Raw genomic sequence first — 16,069 nt, 5'->3', positions numbered from 1 at the left:
AACACTTGGTCACCCTTAGCATTTAATGTTCTTTCGAGACTTTTTGCCACAGTTGGCATATGGTGGGTGGTGGATCTTGGATTATTTCTTGCGGTAGTCCTTCTTAGACAGATGTGGTGGGTGTCGAAACCGTCTCGTGGGCCAGAGATTTCTTTTCAGCCTATCGTTCTTCCCCTTCGTTATTGGTGTTCTTGGCAACGTCTTCCTTGTCTGGAACACCTCTTCCTTCAAATCTAAATGACTTGTAGTATTTGATGCGACGGTATCCAAGTTATCCTCCACCGAGCCACTGCGTTCGAGGGATATGGATAGTCAGGAGCCTGCTTGCTCATTTCCAAAAACCGCTGGTACTGGAGTTCCGAGCCCCTTCACCATAACTTTAATCCTTCTCACTTCTTCTATGTTGGTTTTATTTTCTGGGTATGCTTCTCATAGCTAATAGGTGTGCCCCAATTCGCCAACCAGGGTCGCACCTGATGGGAGATCTCTTGCTTGTCGGTCACATGGACTTTTCTTAAAAACGGTTATACCGATTGGCACCACATTTGGTGGGATGGTGGGAACTGTGAACACACACGCATATATATAGTTATATCATTCTAAATGGAAATGAAAGGGGGGATACCCGCAAGGGGGGGGGGGGTGTGTGTGGAAATCTAATCACAAAAATTTATTTATTTAATCAAAATAGGTGCCAGTCGATTCAAAACACTTCTCCCAGCGAGATTCAAGAGCATTTATGCCAGTTTCGTAGAAGTCCAACTATCGGGTCTTGATAAATTTTTCGAAGGTAATTTTGACAGCCTCTTCGTTCCTACATTGTTTTTCCACCAAAAAATGATCCAAATGCTTAAAAAAGTGGTAGTCGGTTGGCGAAAGGTCCGGTGAATATGGTGGATGAGGCAGAGTCTCATACTGCAATTCGTTCAACTTTCGAACCGTTGTTCTGGATTCATAAGGTCGTGCATTGTCGTGAAGGAGTATCACACCATCTCTGTTGACCAATCTCGACCGTTGAATACTCAATTTTTGGTGTATTTCCTCGAGTTGGCCACAGTATTTCTGTGCATTTATCGTTTCTCCAGGTGCCAAAAAAGAATAGTGGAAAACTCCAGCTGTAGACCACCAAAGAGTCACCAATACCTTCTTCGGATGGAGGCTCGGTTTCGGTATATGCATCAGCATCTAGCCAATGTGCTGATTGCCGACGATTGTTGTATAATATCCACCTTTTATCAAATGCCACTATTCTGTGCAAAAAGGGATCGGTTCTGTTGCGGGTGAGTAGAGAACTGCAAATTTCCATTCGAAGCGCCAGGTTTTGCTCCGTAAGGGCATGCGGAACCCATTTGTCGCGCTTTTTCACCTTTTCAAGTTGTTACAAGTGACGGGAAACTGTCGAATAGTGTACGCCCAGTTTCTCTGTAATGTCTCTCACAGACTGATGTGTGTCGGATTCGACTTGCAAACGCAGCTCGTCGTTGTCAATCGATGGTCATGGATGTCCACGTGGCTCACTTTGAAGGTTTACGTCGTCTGACCGGAATTTTTCGAACCCCCGCCGTGTGTCGAACTGCGCCCGCACTGAAGGCGTTTAAATTTACTTAGTTAACCTAGTTAAATATAACCTAACTCATTTTAACTTAACCTACAATAAGCACGTTATATTTTCCTGTGCTGAGCCTCTATTCACCCCTACCAGGCAAGGAGTTTCAAAAAGGGTTAGGATTTTGGGTCTGAGGGATGAACTCACGATTTGGCAGGGCCTTAAGGATGTGGCCAATAGAGAGGTTTTACCCTGTTGGTAGAGATGCTGAATTAATGGGTTGGGGTGGTCCCCCGTTCTTTCGAAGAACCTTTCCATTAGTGTGAGAACGTATTCTCAAAGTGGTTTGACTTTGGCTCGCCTGTACACTTCGGCATTTTTGTCGATCGTTTTGGTTTTCCAGTTGTAAGACAAGCCTGTGCAGTGTCTAAGGATTCGGCGTTCGAATGACTCGCATTTTGCCATGGCTTGGTTGGAGTATGAGATCAGGGTCTTATACAGAGTCAGTTTGGTTTTGGTGCTGAGACCTACTGTCTTGCGAAGAAGATAGTAGATGCCACTGACTGCATCGGGTGCCTTGCTGATAGCGAGCTGAAGGTGGGGTTTGAACTTGAGGAGTTCATGCAGAGTTACTCCCAAATATTTGATCGAACTAGATCTGCTCACTGTGGTGTTCCTGATTCTCATTTTCAAGCGTTTAGCTTTCCTGTGGATGCCTCTAGAACCTAAGTATCTAGATTTTCTCCTAAAAGTGCAGATTTGCGTTTCTCCCCCATTTATCTTGATTCCCCAACTACGGTAGTACCTGCAGAGATCTACAATGTAGTTCTCAACCGCTTTGGCTGCCCTGTTGGGGTGGAGGTTCGAAACGAAGATAAGCGTGTCATCGGTGAATGGGATCAGGTCAACGCCATCATCGGGGATCGGAACGTCAGCCGTGAAGATATTATAGAAGGTTGGCCCAGAAATGGATCCTTGCGGTACTCCCGACTTTACTGGCAAGAGATTGGAGAATTCATTCCCCACGCTGACATAAAAGTTGAGGTTTTTGGTTAACTCGGTGAGTTGAGGTAAACTCAGAAAATGTTGCGATTGCGATGGCTTGACTGAGTTGTTGGTTGTGGTGAATTTTGTTAGTTTCTTGGAGTTCTCAGCGACGAAGGACTTGATTGTTGAATCAACAATCGACGATATAGCTGGGTTGTTTTGAGGCGGAGGGGAATTGATCTGAGTCTCAAAAGATTCCGCGAGAACTTGCGCTTTTCTAGCGTCACTGCAGATGTGCTCTCCGTTCTTGGAAAGAGCGATATTGCGAGATTTATGTTTGCCGGTTAGCCTATTGATATGCTGAAACATATCTGGGCCGGGCTTAATATCTGCTAGTTTCCTTGTCAATTCTTTTTTGCGGAAAATCGCCACTTTTTGCCGAATTATTGTACTCAGACAATTAATCCGGGAAAGCAATGCTTTATACTCAGCATTGACTTTATTTCCGTGTTTGTGGAAAATCCGTTTGAGTTTCCTACGCCATATTTGCCTGACTTCCATGTGGAGCATGATATCGTGAGGGACTTGTGTTTCTGCGTGGAGCAGTATTAATGGCATCTGTGGCCAAGGCGATGGCTTCGTCGATCTCTATGTCTGATAGATTGCGGTCAGTTGTGAATTTTTTCAAGTTTAGTCTTGGTGCAAGGTCTGACTTGAATTTGTCCCAATCAGTGTGGGCGAAAGACCTTACGGTGGTCATCACTCGCTTTCGCAGTTGGGAGGACGAGGAAAGTTTAAGCTGTACTGCGAGATGGTCAGACATGCCTGGTATTGCAAGATATCACATGAAAGTTCAGGGAAGTTTCCTCCGATAGGAGGAAGTAGTCAGTGATTGATTGACTACTGGGTCTTGTCGGAGATTCTGGCAGGACCAAATCGGCATAGGCTGGTGAGTAAGGGTCTTGTATCCATTTAAGCAGGGTTTCCGCATTTTTGTTGACTACCGTATCGCCCCAGGAGGTGTGCCTCGAGTTGAAGTCGCCACCGAAAATGAGGTACTTGTATTGTAACTGGAGATTGCCCAAGATCTTAAGGTCTTGTCCCAGTTGCTCATTTCGAGAGTTGCATTTGATGTAGACGGAAACTACCAAAGTCCGTCTACCATCAGTAGTTCTTACTATTGCCGCCGGCGGAAGAGGTCACCAGGTTTTCTATAACGACTTCGTCAAATTGGTAGTCTTTTCTGACTAAAAGGGCAGCGCCAGTGTTGTTGTCATTCCGGATAATATTATACCCGGTGAATTGCACGTTATGCCTGCTGTTTAGTTTGGTTTCTGAAACGCAATAAAACTCTGCTTTCAGACTGTCAATCAAAACTTGGGCAGTTGCACGTTGGGCGTGTGAGATCAGGGACGCGCAGTTAAACGTGATGATATTTAACTCCATAAATTCATAATGAGTTTTATAGCGACGAATTGCCGCTGCTTATTAGTTGAGGCTGACGGGAGATATTGCACCAATTCGCGGAAGGCGTTTGATGCGGGGATGGGAGCAGCTTGTGCTGCTACTCTTGGTTGAGAGTTTCTGGCAGCTTGAGCGTACGAGACTCCTTGATTAAATGTAGAAGTATTTATACTTCAATATTCAACACCAACAGCGCCAACTGGTGGTCGTTTGATACACCAAAATCACAACTAACTTCACTTGATTGCCAAAACGGCCATTTCATATGCAACAACCTAATACTTTTCAATGCCATAGTGCTATACTAGGTCAACGTTGTCGCTTCAATGTAAATTCTAAGACTTTGAATGTCAGTATCACGTGAAAGTGAATATTCTGACATAATATATGCATATACATTACGTACTATCTACAGATGAAATAAATGTTCGCTAAAATATTTTCATGTAAGAAATACACAAAACTTTGCGGTTTCCCGACTAGCTTTCGATTTGCTGCAATCCAAGATATTATAGATGATTAATTCTTCCAGGCATATGAAAAGATAGTTTTCAAACCTAATTGAAGTTCTTTTTTCCTCCCCAGATGTTCCATGTTCCACGTTTCATCAGCACCTGGCGTAAACTGTAAATAAAATGTAAAATATTCTGTTTTCATCTGACAACGTAAAAAAAACGGAATAAATTTATGATTATTAAGAGAAAAGCTTTACAATTTAGATAAAAAAAAATTAGTGTTCTGGCAAAAAAAAAAAGAAAACAAGATATTAGAAAACTTTGTATCTAACAATGACGGAAAGTAGCGTTCTGTTGCATAGTAACCGGAATAAAACGATAGTGGATATTTCAAATTTAATATAAAATGAACAATTCATAATACAACTAACACACTAGCACATATAATTAAATGAAAATAATATATATTCGTAGTAAATAAATTAGTTTCTTGTTGTTGTTAATACGTTTTGTATTTTGTAAAGAGAAAAAGATAAATAGGAAGAACGACTGTAGCCGGTCTGAATTACAATTTTAATAAAAATAGATATGTATCGGTATATCAGAGTAGATAATTGGCCAGTTCGGAATAATAATTATATAAATGTATGTTAATTATAACAACACCTAACGGAAAATAGTAAAATTAGTGAATTTTCAAGGAAACGATAATCATTCAATTGATTCGATTCGTCGTGTAAACTGAACATTGGAAGATATTTTCGATTAAATTATGGAGATAGCAGAAATAAATATTCAGCTGGTTGAAGGTATGTACGGAAAATTGAATTTAAATAGTGTTACATGTTCCTTGTGTGTGTGTTTGAAGTGGGGGAGAGACAAAGCCTCTGAGCACTCAGACCCTAGTGGTCCATTGTACTCGCTTCCCCCGTCTAAAAGAATAACCCGGATTCGTTTATGTATCGCAGGATTTCTCGATGTGATGTGATGTGATGCTACCCGGTCAACTGGCCTAATCATCCTAGCCTTTCAATTCCTTATAACAACCTCTCCCATTCTTCCCTCCCACTTTCTTCCTTTATGTATACTTGCTCTGCCCTGAATTTCAATACCACCAAAAACTCCTTGGGCCGCACTCTCGATCTCTTCCTTTCCAACCTCAACTAGCGCCACCTCTCTTTATTTCTTGGCACATCCCCGTATGTAAAAACCGACGCTCACCATCCCGCGGTTGAATTTGAAGCGGAGCTCCCTCGTTCAAAACCCAAAACCAAGCGTAAACCGACTAAGTTCAACTTCCGCAAAGCCAATTTTGACGGTCTGAACTCAGCTTTAGCGTCTTTCAACTGGGTACATATGTATATTAAGTAATTCATCGTGTGATCAAGCTCTTCAACCTTCTACAATATCCTCTCTGATCTCCTCTCCTGTTATGTCCCTTCTTCCCCTCCCTGCCTACGTTCGTACCCAACTTGCTTCACAACGGAACTTCATATTAACATTCGCTTGAAGCATACACTGCGGAAGAAGTTTCGGGCTTCTAAAAATGACGCCGACCTTGCTCACTTTAAGGCTATACGATCTACTGTGAAGTCAATGATCAGAAAAGCGCGTAAAAGGTACCTATTGAGCGTCGAAGCCGCCTTTGCCCGCGGTAACTTAAAACCCTTTTGGTCTCACGCTCGCAACTCTCGTAATCCAACTCAATCTGTCCCTTCTTCTATCAACTTCGCTGACTCCACTGCCAACTCCCCACAACAATCCTGCGACGTTCTCTGCACCTACTTCTCTTCAGTGTTTTCTCCCTCGAGCCCTTCACCCTCTACACCTTTCATAACCACAGATTCCTCCGAATCACTAGCCATTCCTCTCCTTACGCCTTCCTTGGTTGAGTTCCTCATTGGTAACCTTGACCCCAATGTCGAACCTGGCCCCGATGGGCTTCCTAATCTCTTCCTCCTTAACTGTAGAAAACACATTTCCTTCCCCCTGTGTATAATCTACAACAAAAGTCTAGACGAATGCTACTTTTCCCGTCTCTGGAAAGAAGCCCTTATCATTCCTATCCTCAAGAGCGGAGACCCTTCCCTTGCTGTGATTTCTCTTCTCTCCTCTTGCTCCAAAATCCTAGAAAGATACGTCAACGACTGGTTTACCGTGCACTTCGGTCACCTCATTGTCAAAGAGCAGCATGGTTTCGTGAAACATAGATCAACGGCTTCAAATCTTCTGGTCTTTACCAACTTTGTTGCTAAACGCTTGAATTCACGACAGGAAGTACATGCTGTTTATACTGATTTCCCCAAAGCCTTTGACACCGTTGACCATAACATTTTCCTCTCTAAACTTTCTTCGCTAGACTTCCCTCCCTCAGTCATCTCCTGGCTTTCCTCCTATCTCTCATACCGTTCCTGCAAAGTTTCTTTTCATGGCCACTCATCTGGTTCCTTTTCTCCTTCCTCTGGTGTTCCCCAAGGCTCTACACTTGCCCCCCTACTCTTCCTGTTTTTTATCAATGACTTCGCCTCCATCCTCACCTGTCCGTATTTGCTTTACGCAGACGACCTTAAATTGTTTGCCTCTGTTTCGTCTCCATTGGACTGTGCTCTCTTACAATCCAACCTTGATAATTTGGCCCTTTGGTGTTCGGTCAACAAGCTAACACTGAATGTCAACAAATGCCACTGGATTCGCTATTCCCTTAAACCCTCCCCATCATCCTTTTCCTACTCTCTCAGTGGTCAACCCCTTTCACTACTGACCTCCTTCAAAGACCTGGGTTTAATATTCGACGATAAACTTCGTTTCAATTCCCACTTCGTTGACATCATCAATAGAGCTTTCAAAATGTCTGGTTTTATCTTACGTTCCTCCTCCTTTACCGCAATCCAGCCCTCCTTAACACTCATCAATTCCCTTGTCAAAAACATCCTTGAATATTGCTGTGTAGTCTGGTCCCCCTACCGCATCCATGACGGCCGCGCTCTTGAAGCTGTACAACGCAAATTCACCCGGTCCCTCTTTTATAACAAGAACCTTCCACGGGTTGATTATCCGTCTCGACTCCGCACCCTCAATCTCCCCTCCCTACAGCAACGCCGTATCTTCCTTGATATGTGTACTCTTTTCAAACTCTGCAATGGTCTGATGGACTGCTCCGCCAACTCGGATATTACTTTCCGTATCGCCTCGTCTCATAACACACGTAAAGCGGACATTTTTGATGTACCCTTTGCCGAGCTCGAGATTTACTTTCACTCTCCGATCCCGAGGTTTTGCCGGTCCTACAATGCCCTAGAGCTTGGTTCCTTTGACTATGTCCCTCTCTAGCTTTAAGCGCAAAATATGCCATTTACTTGCTCCTCCCTCTGAGGACAATATGTAATAAGAAATATGCTTTCTGTGTATTGTCCTCATTAAATAAATAAATAAATAAATAAATAAAAAAATAAATAAATAAATAAATAAATAAATAAATAAATAAATAAATAAATAAATAAATAAATAAATAAATAAATAAATAAATAAATAAATAAATAAATAAATAAATAAATAAATAAATAAATAAATAAATAAATAAATAAATAAATAAATAAATAAATAAATAAATAAATAAATAAATAAATAAATAAATAAATAAATAAATAAATAAATAAATAAATAAATAAATAAATAAATAAATAAATAAATAAATAAATAAATAAATAAATAAATAAATAAATAAATAAATAAATAAATAAATAAATAAATAAATAAATAAATAAATAAATAAATAAATAAATAAATAAATAAATAAATAAATAAATAAATAAATAAATAAATAAATAAATAAATAAATAAATAAATAAATAAATAAATAAATAAATAAATAAATAAATAAATAAATAAATAAATAAATAAATAAATAAATAAATAAATAAATAAATAAATAAATAAATAAATAAATAAATAAATAAATAAATAAATAAATAAATAAATAAATAAATAAATAAATAAATAAATAAATAAATAAATAAATAAATAAATAAATAAATAAATAAATAAATAAATAAATAAATAAATAAATAAATAAATAAATAAATAAATAAATAAATAAATAAATAAATAAATAAATAAATAAATAAATAAATAAATAAATAAATAAATAAATAAATAAATAAATAAATAAATAAATAAATAAATAAATAAATAAATAAATAAATAAATAAATAAATAAATAAATAAATAAATAAATAAATAAATAAATAAATAAATAAATAAATAAATAAATAAATAAATAAATAAATAAATAAATAAATAAATAAATAAATAAATAAATAAATAAATAAATAAATAAATAAATAAATAAATAAATAAATAAATAAATAAATAAATAAATAAATAAATAAATAAATAAATAAATAAATAAATAAATAAATAAATAAATAAATAAATAAATAAATAAATAAATAAATAAATAAATAAATAAATAAATAAATAAATAAATAAATAAATAAATAAATAAATAAATAAATAAATAAATAAATAAATAAATAAATAAATAAATAAATAAATAAATAAATAAATAAATAAATAAATAAATAAATAAATAAATAAATAAATAAATAAATAAATAAATAAATAAATAAATAAATAAATAAATAAATAAATAAATAAATAAATAAATAAATAAATAAATAAATAAATAAATAAATAAATAAATAAATAAATAAATAAATAAATAAATAAATAAATAAATAAATAAATAAATAAATAAATAAATAAATAAATAAATAAATAAATAAATAAATAAATAAATAAATAAATAAATAAATAAATAAATAAATAAATAAATAAATAAATAAATAAATAAATAAATAAATAAATAAATAAATAAATAAATAAATAAATAAATAAATAAATAAATAAATAAATAAATAAATAAATAAATAAATAAATAAATAAATAAATAAATAAATAAATAAATAAATAAATAAATAAATAAATAAATAAATAAATAAATAAATAAATAAATAAATAAATAAATAAATAAATAAATAAATAAATAAATAAATAAATAAATAAATAAATAAATAAATAAATAAATAAATAAATAAATAAATAAATAAATAAATAAATAAATAAATAAATAAATAAATAAATAAATAAATAAATAAATAAATAAATAAATAAATAAATAAATAAATAAATAAATAAATAAATAAATAAATAAATAAATAAATAAATAAATAAATAAATAAATAAATAAATAAATAAATAAATAAATAAATAAATAAACAGCATTAGCCAATGCTACCGGAAACCTCAATTGCTGGTTCCGGTCCGGGAATGGGGGAAAGTTGAAGCCTCTTTTGCTGAAACATCGGAGATTTCATTTCCTTTTACACCACAATGACTGGGTACCCAGAGTAGTTTCACCGTATCAAATCTAGCTCTACATAGCTCAATAGATTTCTATATTCCTGCACAATTTTTGGTGTGAACAAAGGACTGCTCAATGCCCTCACTTCAACTTGACTATTGCTACAGATTGCAACCGCTCAATCGTCCAGGTTGCACCCTCAGGATCGCATATAATTCAGCCTGAAAGGCCGTTGTATATGGTTCCAAGGGAAAATCCCACTTCTCGTTTTTACTCGAAAGGTAGACTCCTGCTGCAGAACACTATTCTGTTTTTGGGCCATCGGTATAGAAGATGTCAGTATATCCTGACACGCATTTTTCGGGTTCGTCCCAGTTTTCTCTTCGTTTCAAGATAACTTCATATCTTCTACCAAACGAGAATCGGAAGGCATTGCGAAAACTGGATTCAGTTCTCCCAATAACTCTTCCAATGCTTTGTGCCCCGCATGACTATTGTTTCTCCATAGATTTAATCGAATTAGTCTATGAGCTGCTCAGATCCAAGGGCCGCAAATTGAGTAATGCATTCAAAGCTCGGATAATATCACCGCCCAGAATCCCCTCTGACAATCAGGCGAGAGTAACACTGAAGGTATTAACAACATAGCTCTCCGCAACACCTATAAGAGGAATTGGATGCTGCAAAAACCACAGACAACAGAGATTCTGGAGATGAAGCATCAACAAATGATCTTCTCAAGCACCTGAAGAACGTCATCATAAATACGGCCACAAACATAGTTGGCCCCAACCTCAAAAGGAGTCGGAATGTCTGGGTCAACGATGAACGGAAGAATGTTGCATACCGAGTAATGCTGCATTCTCAAAGGACGCGGGCACGCGCGGAGCCTTATCACGAACTCCGGCGAGCAGAGAGGTGACTTCACAGACGGAAGAAGGAAGCTTGGGAGAACCAAAAAGTCTGTGAATTCGAAAAGTACAAGGAGCAACCGCACCATCTGCGGAAGTTTTACTAACAAGTCAGCAGGATGAAGCCTTATAAACCTCGATGCTCATCCTGCGGAGACAAAAAGGGAAATCTGATCTCCGACAGAGTGGGTATAGTGGAGCGATGGGTTGAGTATTTGGATGAGCTACTGAACAACCAGAACATCGGCGAGTTGGAGGTCCCGCCAACTGAAGACGACGAACAAATACTGCCACCACCAAGTATAGGAGAAACATTCTGACTAGCCTGACCCTGATCAATGTGTGAGGCCAGATAAACGCAACAAGATCACTCTCAAGATCATTCGACATCAACAACGGTCTACGACAAGGGGATGCCCTATCATGCGTCCTCTTCAACCTGGCCCTCGAGAAAGTGATCCGTGATGCTGAGGTAAATGCAAGAGGTACGATCCTCTTTAAGCCCACCCAACTACTGGCCTATGCTGACTATATCGACATCATGGGAAGAACCACCTGAGACGTACAAACTGCCTTCATCCAGATCGAGCAGGCGGCGATTAATGCGAGATCTTGGGCAGCACATCAATGAAGGCAAGGCAAAGTATATGATGGCAACGTCAGCCTCGAAAACCAACCAACCAACAACATCAAATCGCACTGGTCAAACGGGAAGAATAAAGATAGGAGAATACAACTTTGAGGCCGTGGATAATTTCTTCTATCTAGGGTCGAAAATCACAACCGATGACAGCTGCGATGAGGAAATCTGCGCATGGTTGTTGTCAGCCAACAGAGCCTATTTCAGCTTACAAGAACTGTTCCGCTTGAAACGTCTCGAAACGTCAAAGCTCTTACTGTACAAGACAATGATCTTGCCAGTCCTCATGTATTCCTCGGATATTTGTATTCTTAGCAAGAAGAATTGCGAACTCTTGGCCGCGTTCGAGAGAAGAATCCTCCGAAGAATTTTTGACCCTCTACATGAGGATGGACGATTCCATAGCCTACGTAACGACGAAATCTATGAGCGGTACCATGACCGTCAGGTTGTGGATAAAATCCGGCTCAATCGGTTACGGTGGGCGAGTCACTTAATCCGTATGAATGAGAATGATCCAGCTTGGAAAGTCTATAAGGGCAATATCTATGGTAGAAAAATTGGACGAGGCAGACTTTGCCTAAGATGGAACGATGGCGTAGGCCAGGACGCCAGACAGCTTTTAGGGATATCGAATTGGGGGACCTCGACGAAATGACGGGATGTCTGGAGTTCTTTATTAAGGCAGGCCTAGATCGCATACCGGTTGTTGCGCCGTTGATGATCATTTAAAGCTGCGCCAGGGGTCGTTCTCATGGTACCGGTGATACCCAAACACACAGTTCTTTGCAAGGTAGCTAGTTTACAGCGAATACTCTTTTATTTCACCTTCACCCACCACAATACGGAGGCATAAGCGAACATCGCCCTAATGATAGCCACATATATCCACATTACTACCTGAGGCCTAAGTCCCCATGTCGAGGCAAAGGTCCGCCTACACAGCCCATAAGCTGTGAGAGCTTGCTTCATCTCTACTTCTACATGCTTGTTCCAAAGAAGCTTCTTGTCTAGAGTAACTCCCAAATATTTCACTTCTTCGGAGATTTGAAGGGTTGTACTTCTCATCTCTGCGTTCGCATAACGTAGATTCATTTATTTAAAGTTTCATCAACGCCATGCTCTCTGGCAGCATCACAGAGCTTTTGGAAGGGTGCACAGTCAAAAGCCCCTTCAATGTCCATGAACAACTCAATCGCGTACTCGCCTTTCAGTGTTGTGTCCTCTATCTTTGAAAGAGTGAAGATCAAACTCACAGGACTTTCCACTTTGGCAAGGATGTTGGTTTTCATTAAGTGGGTGCATCCTTAACGCCTTATCGCGAATCTGATGTTCAACCAGTCTCTCTAGACGAAAATGATGTTAAACTGATTTGCCTGAAGTTCTTTAGATTTGGGAATAGTCATCTCTCCCACGCTTTGGTACACACCCACCTTAACCTTCTGCCAAGAGGAAGGCACGTAGCCCAGAGCTAGATATCCCCGAAAAATATTTCTTAGAAGTCGCTCTGAGTGCTCTATACCCTCCTTAAGCATGGCTGGATAGATGCCTTCCATGCCAGGTGCTTTGAAGTGTTCAAATAATAGTATAGCAGCTCTCGCCTTTTCATTGGTAACAACCACTCTCGCAGTGCCCTAATTCCCCTTGCAACACCTTCGTGTTGAAAGGTTTCCACCAATCCTCTTCCCCTCTCTTCTGAGATCTGCTCTCTCGGGTGGTGCATTTCCAAGAGAGTCTGTACAGACTCAATTCTGGAGTTCGTGAAAATACCAGCTGGTTTTCTTAGAGAGTCCAACCTGGCCTATTCTTCCTTATTAAGGACTCTGTACAGCTTGGAAGTCTCCGTTTCACCTTCTAGTTCCTCACAGTATGCTCCAAAAGAGTCTCGTTTCGAACGTCTTACGAGCCTCTTATATTCACGCTGTGAGTTCTGGAAATTTAACCAGTCTTCTTCGTTATTGCTTTTGCAGGCACGATTTAGAAGTCATCTGGTTGATTTCCTGAGTCTTCGCAGTTCTCGGCTCGACGATGGAGCCGTTTTACCATGTTGGATTCGGGAAATAGGAGAATCTTCTTGAAAGTACTCTAAGAGTGTGCAATTCAGAGTTTCCTAGGATTCTGTCTTTGCATTACAGACTGTTTGCTTGAAATAGTTGGACTAAATTCTAAGTAAAAGTGATCTGAGAGTGAGAATTCATCTGGTACTCGCCAGTCTCTAATCAACTCTAACAACCTTGAGGTTTACTTCACTTCTTCTTAACCCCATCAGACCAGCTGAAGTGATAAAATCAAACAGCTTCTCTCCTCTAGGATTCCATTTGCTACTGCCCCAACAAATATGCTGGTCGTTCGCATCATAACCTATTAAGAGTTCAAGGCCACTTGATTCTGCATACACTACCAGATCCCTTAGTCCTTGCGTCGGCGGAGGACACAAAGAATCATAAGGTAAGTAAGAAGAGCCAACTATGACGTTTCCCCTCTTACCAATAACCTGGTATTGTAAGTTGACCGCAATAAGGTCCTGGAAACTTAATTGCATTAGCATGGTTGCCTCTAACAATTTTGACATCAGAGGGCAGGCCATTGGTCTCAAGGATCATCCTACGAGGAAGATCCTTGTCCCCTTAAGTGATCCAATATAATAGATTTTGTTACGAACGAACCCATGACTTTTGAACCAGAAATACATAAGGACAGTCCTGCAACTTTGCCAGCCTTGCCGCCAGTAGATAGGAAGAGGTTTTGGCATGCTGCAGGAAAATTTGACTAACTTTTATGTTTGTTGTTATAAATTTGGTTTAATATGACAACCGCCGCTAATTGAAAAGTCTTCTACGTTTAGTGTGGATCTCATCGAGGTTACCAGCTTGTCCTCACTTTCCGCCCAAAGTTCCGCGTTCTTGCGTCTGGATATCGTCACATTTGGTGGTGTAGCAATGCCCATATCCTCATTACCAAGAAATTTTGCCTTCTTTTGCAGTACCTTTCGTTTTCATTGGCTGGGAGCCCTACCAGGTTCACGGTGTCCAGGATGCATGGTTTTATTTCGACATATCAGCGTTAGACCAGTTGCGTCCACATCACCAGTTTCCCTTTCTTCCACTTTTCCTGGTAGAGGCGAAGGGGAAGGGTTCTGACAGGCAAGCCTGTAGTCCCTTCTCCTTTGCGGCTGAAGTTTGCTTCGGGTGAGCCTTTCTCTTCAGTTTTTTGGAAGAGTTAGATACTTTAACGTCGTAGTCAGGTTTCCAGTTCCTCTGATTAATGGAGTTGCTGTATTATCCTTTCTAGTTGACCACGCCCTAGACACCGGGTGTAGGTTTTCCACTGAAGTGGAGAACCTGTCTTCCACAAATTTCTCCGGGGGGGAACATAAATCTGGTGAGGCCCCCAAAATCTGCGCTACGGCCACGACCTGATTTCTCAAAGTCGCGGGTAGATTCGAAGTCTGTGATTTCTTACCACTTGGAGAGCTACAATTCCATGTTTCCATCTTCATGTGTTTTTGGACATCCTTAGGTAAACTACCACGGGTTCCCTCCGTCACGACAAAGTGGTGTCCAGAGACATGTTCCTTGTACTATTATAGATTATATGATTGGAAAAAGATATTTTCAGCAGATTTTACGATTTAGGAATTCCATTTAATTCAAGGAGACTTTAGTAAAGAAAAGGATCCTTTTTTAGTACGACAGACCCCTCCCCTGCCTTTCTGCCCTAAAGTATAGGATGGTAAATTTCAGATTGGCAAACAGCTATTAAATACCAAATGCAAGGATTCACGACATCATTTAATTACCAAAGAATCTCTGCAGCGTGTGATCTGGAGTACGTTCAATCAGATGGTATCACTTCGGTTTTGCGTACAACTAAACCACTCTGTTTCCAAACTGCTGACTATTTAGTGAACCAATCCTAATTCACAGAGATTCAAAGCCATACGCCTAAAAGAGGATGATTTTTGGGGTAACATGTATCACTCAACCGTGAAGGAAGTTCCATCAAAATCAGAACTTGTTTGTTAAATCCACCATGTTGCCAGGATATTTGTGTATTTATGTCATTGGGAGCTAGTATTTTTGCCGCAGTGTGGCCTACCCGGCAATCATTCCAATCGTTTGGAGATTCATTCGGGATAATGCTGCAAATCACATGCTGAGTATTTCAATCTTAATTTAATCAAAGTCAGTCAATTCAGTAAGTCCAACCAGAACATGCTTTATTGCTTTCTCGCTGTGCAAATTCAATGGGAGTATGTTCCCTTAGTGGAGGTTTATGCTGTTTGGAGTTTTATTGGAATCTCATTCATATTTCGAGTGTTTAATTTGGGGATGAAAAGGAAATCCTTCTCTAGTTGTAATATTTGGGTTTGGAAGGTTTATTCTAAAAACTTGCATTGGATTTTCTTGTAGAACAATGTGTAAGTGCAGAAATCCTCTGCTTCGTGAAATTATGTGGATTAAAGTTACATTTTACATGCCTAGGGACCTATGTACATAAATATTTCTCCTGTCCTGACAGACTACTGGCTAATAGGGCCCTCTCTTCAGTGTACAAGTACAACCCCATGTAGGGAGCCTGAGCTACCCTGGTCTCTTTCATATCCATCTCCCTCTTTAAGGTTTTGTGTCAAATAAAACTTTATTAGAATCGATTCGATGTCTCTCTGTCTGTCTGTCTGTCAGTGGGGGTGGAAATCTTAGA

At 38.6% G+C, this 16,069-nt stretch overlaps 1 protein-coding gene across 7 annotated transcripts in view; it reads left to right on the top strand.

Annotated features, from left to right (window-relative positions):
* LOC119651139 (dorsal-ventral patterning tolloid-like protein 1) overlaps positions 1 to 16,069 on the top strand; it is a 729,793-nt gene that overhangs the window by 43,963 nt on the left and 669,761 nt on the right. For all 7 annotated transcript variants that reach the window (XR_005249427.1, XR_005249426.1, XR_005249428.1 and 4 more), the window contains exon 2: positions 4,583 to 5,261. The gene's annotated coding sequence lies outside the window, so the exon portion shown is untranslated. The remainder of the gene's footprint in view (positions 1 to 4,582; positions 5,262 to 16,069) is intronic.

Source organism: Hermetia illucens, chromosome 3 (assembly GCF_905115235.1).
Source record: "Hermetia illucens chromosome 3, iHerIll2.2.curated.20191125, whole genome shotgun sequence".
Lineage (NCBI taxonomy): Eukaryota > Metazoa > Arthropoda > Insecta > Diptera > Stratiomyidae > Hermetia > Hermetia illucens.
This window is presented reverse-complemented; position numbering and strand designations above follow the sequence as displayed.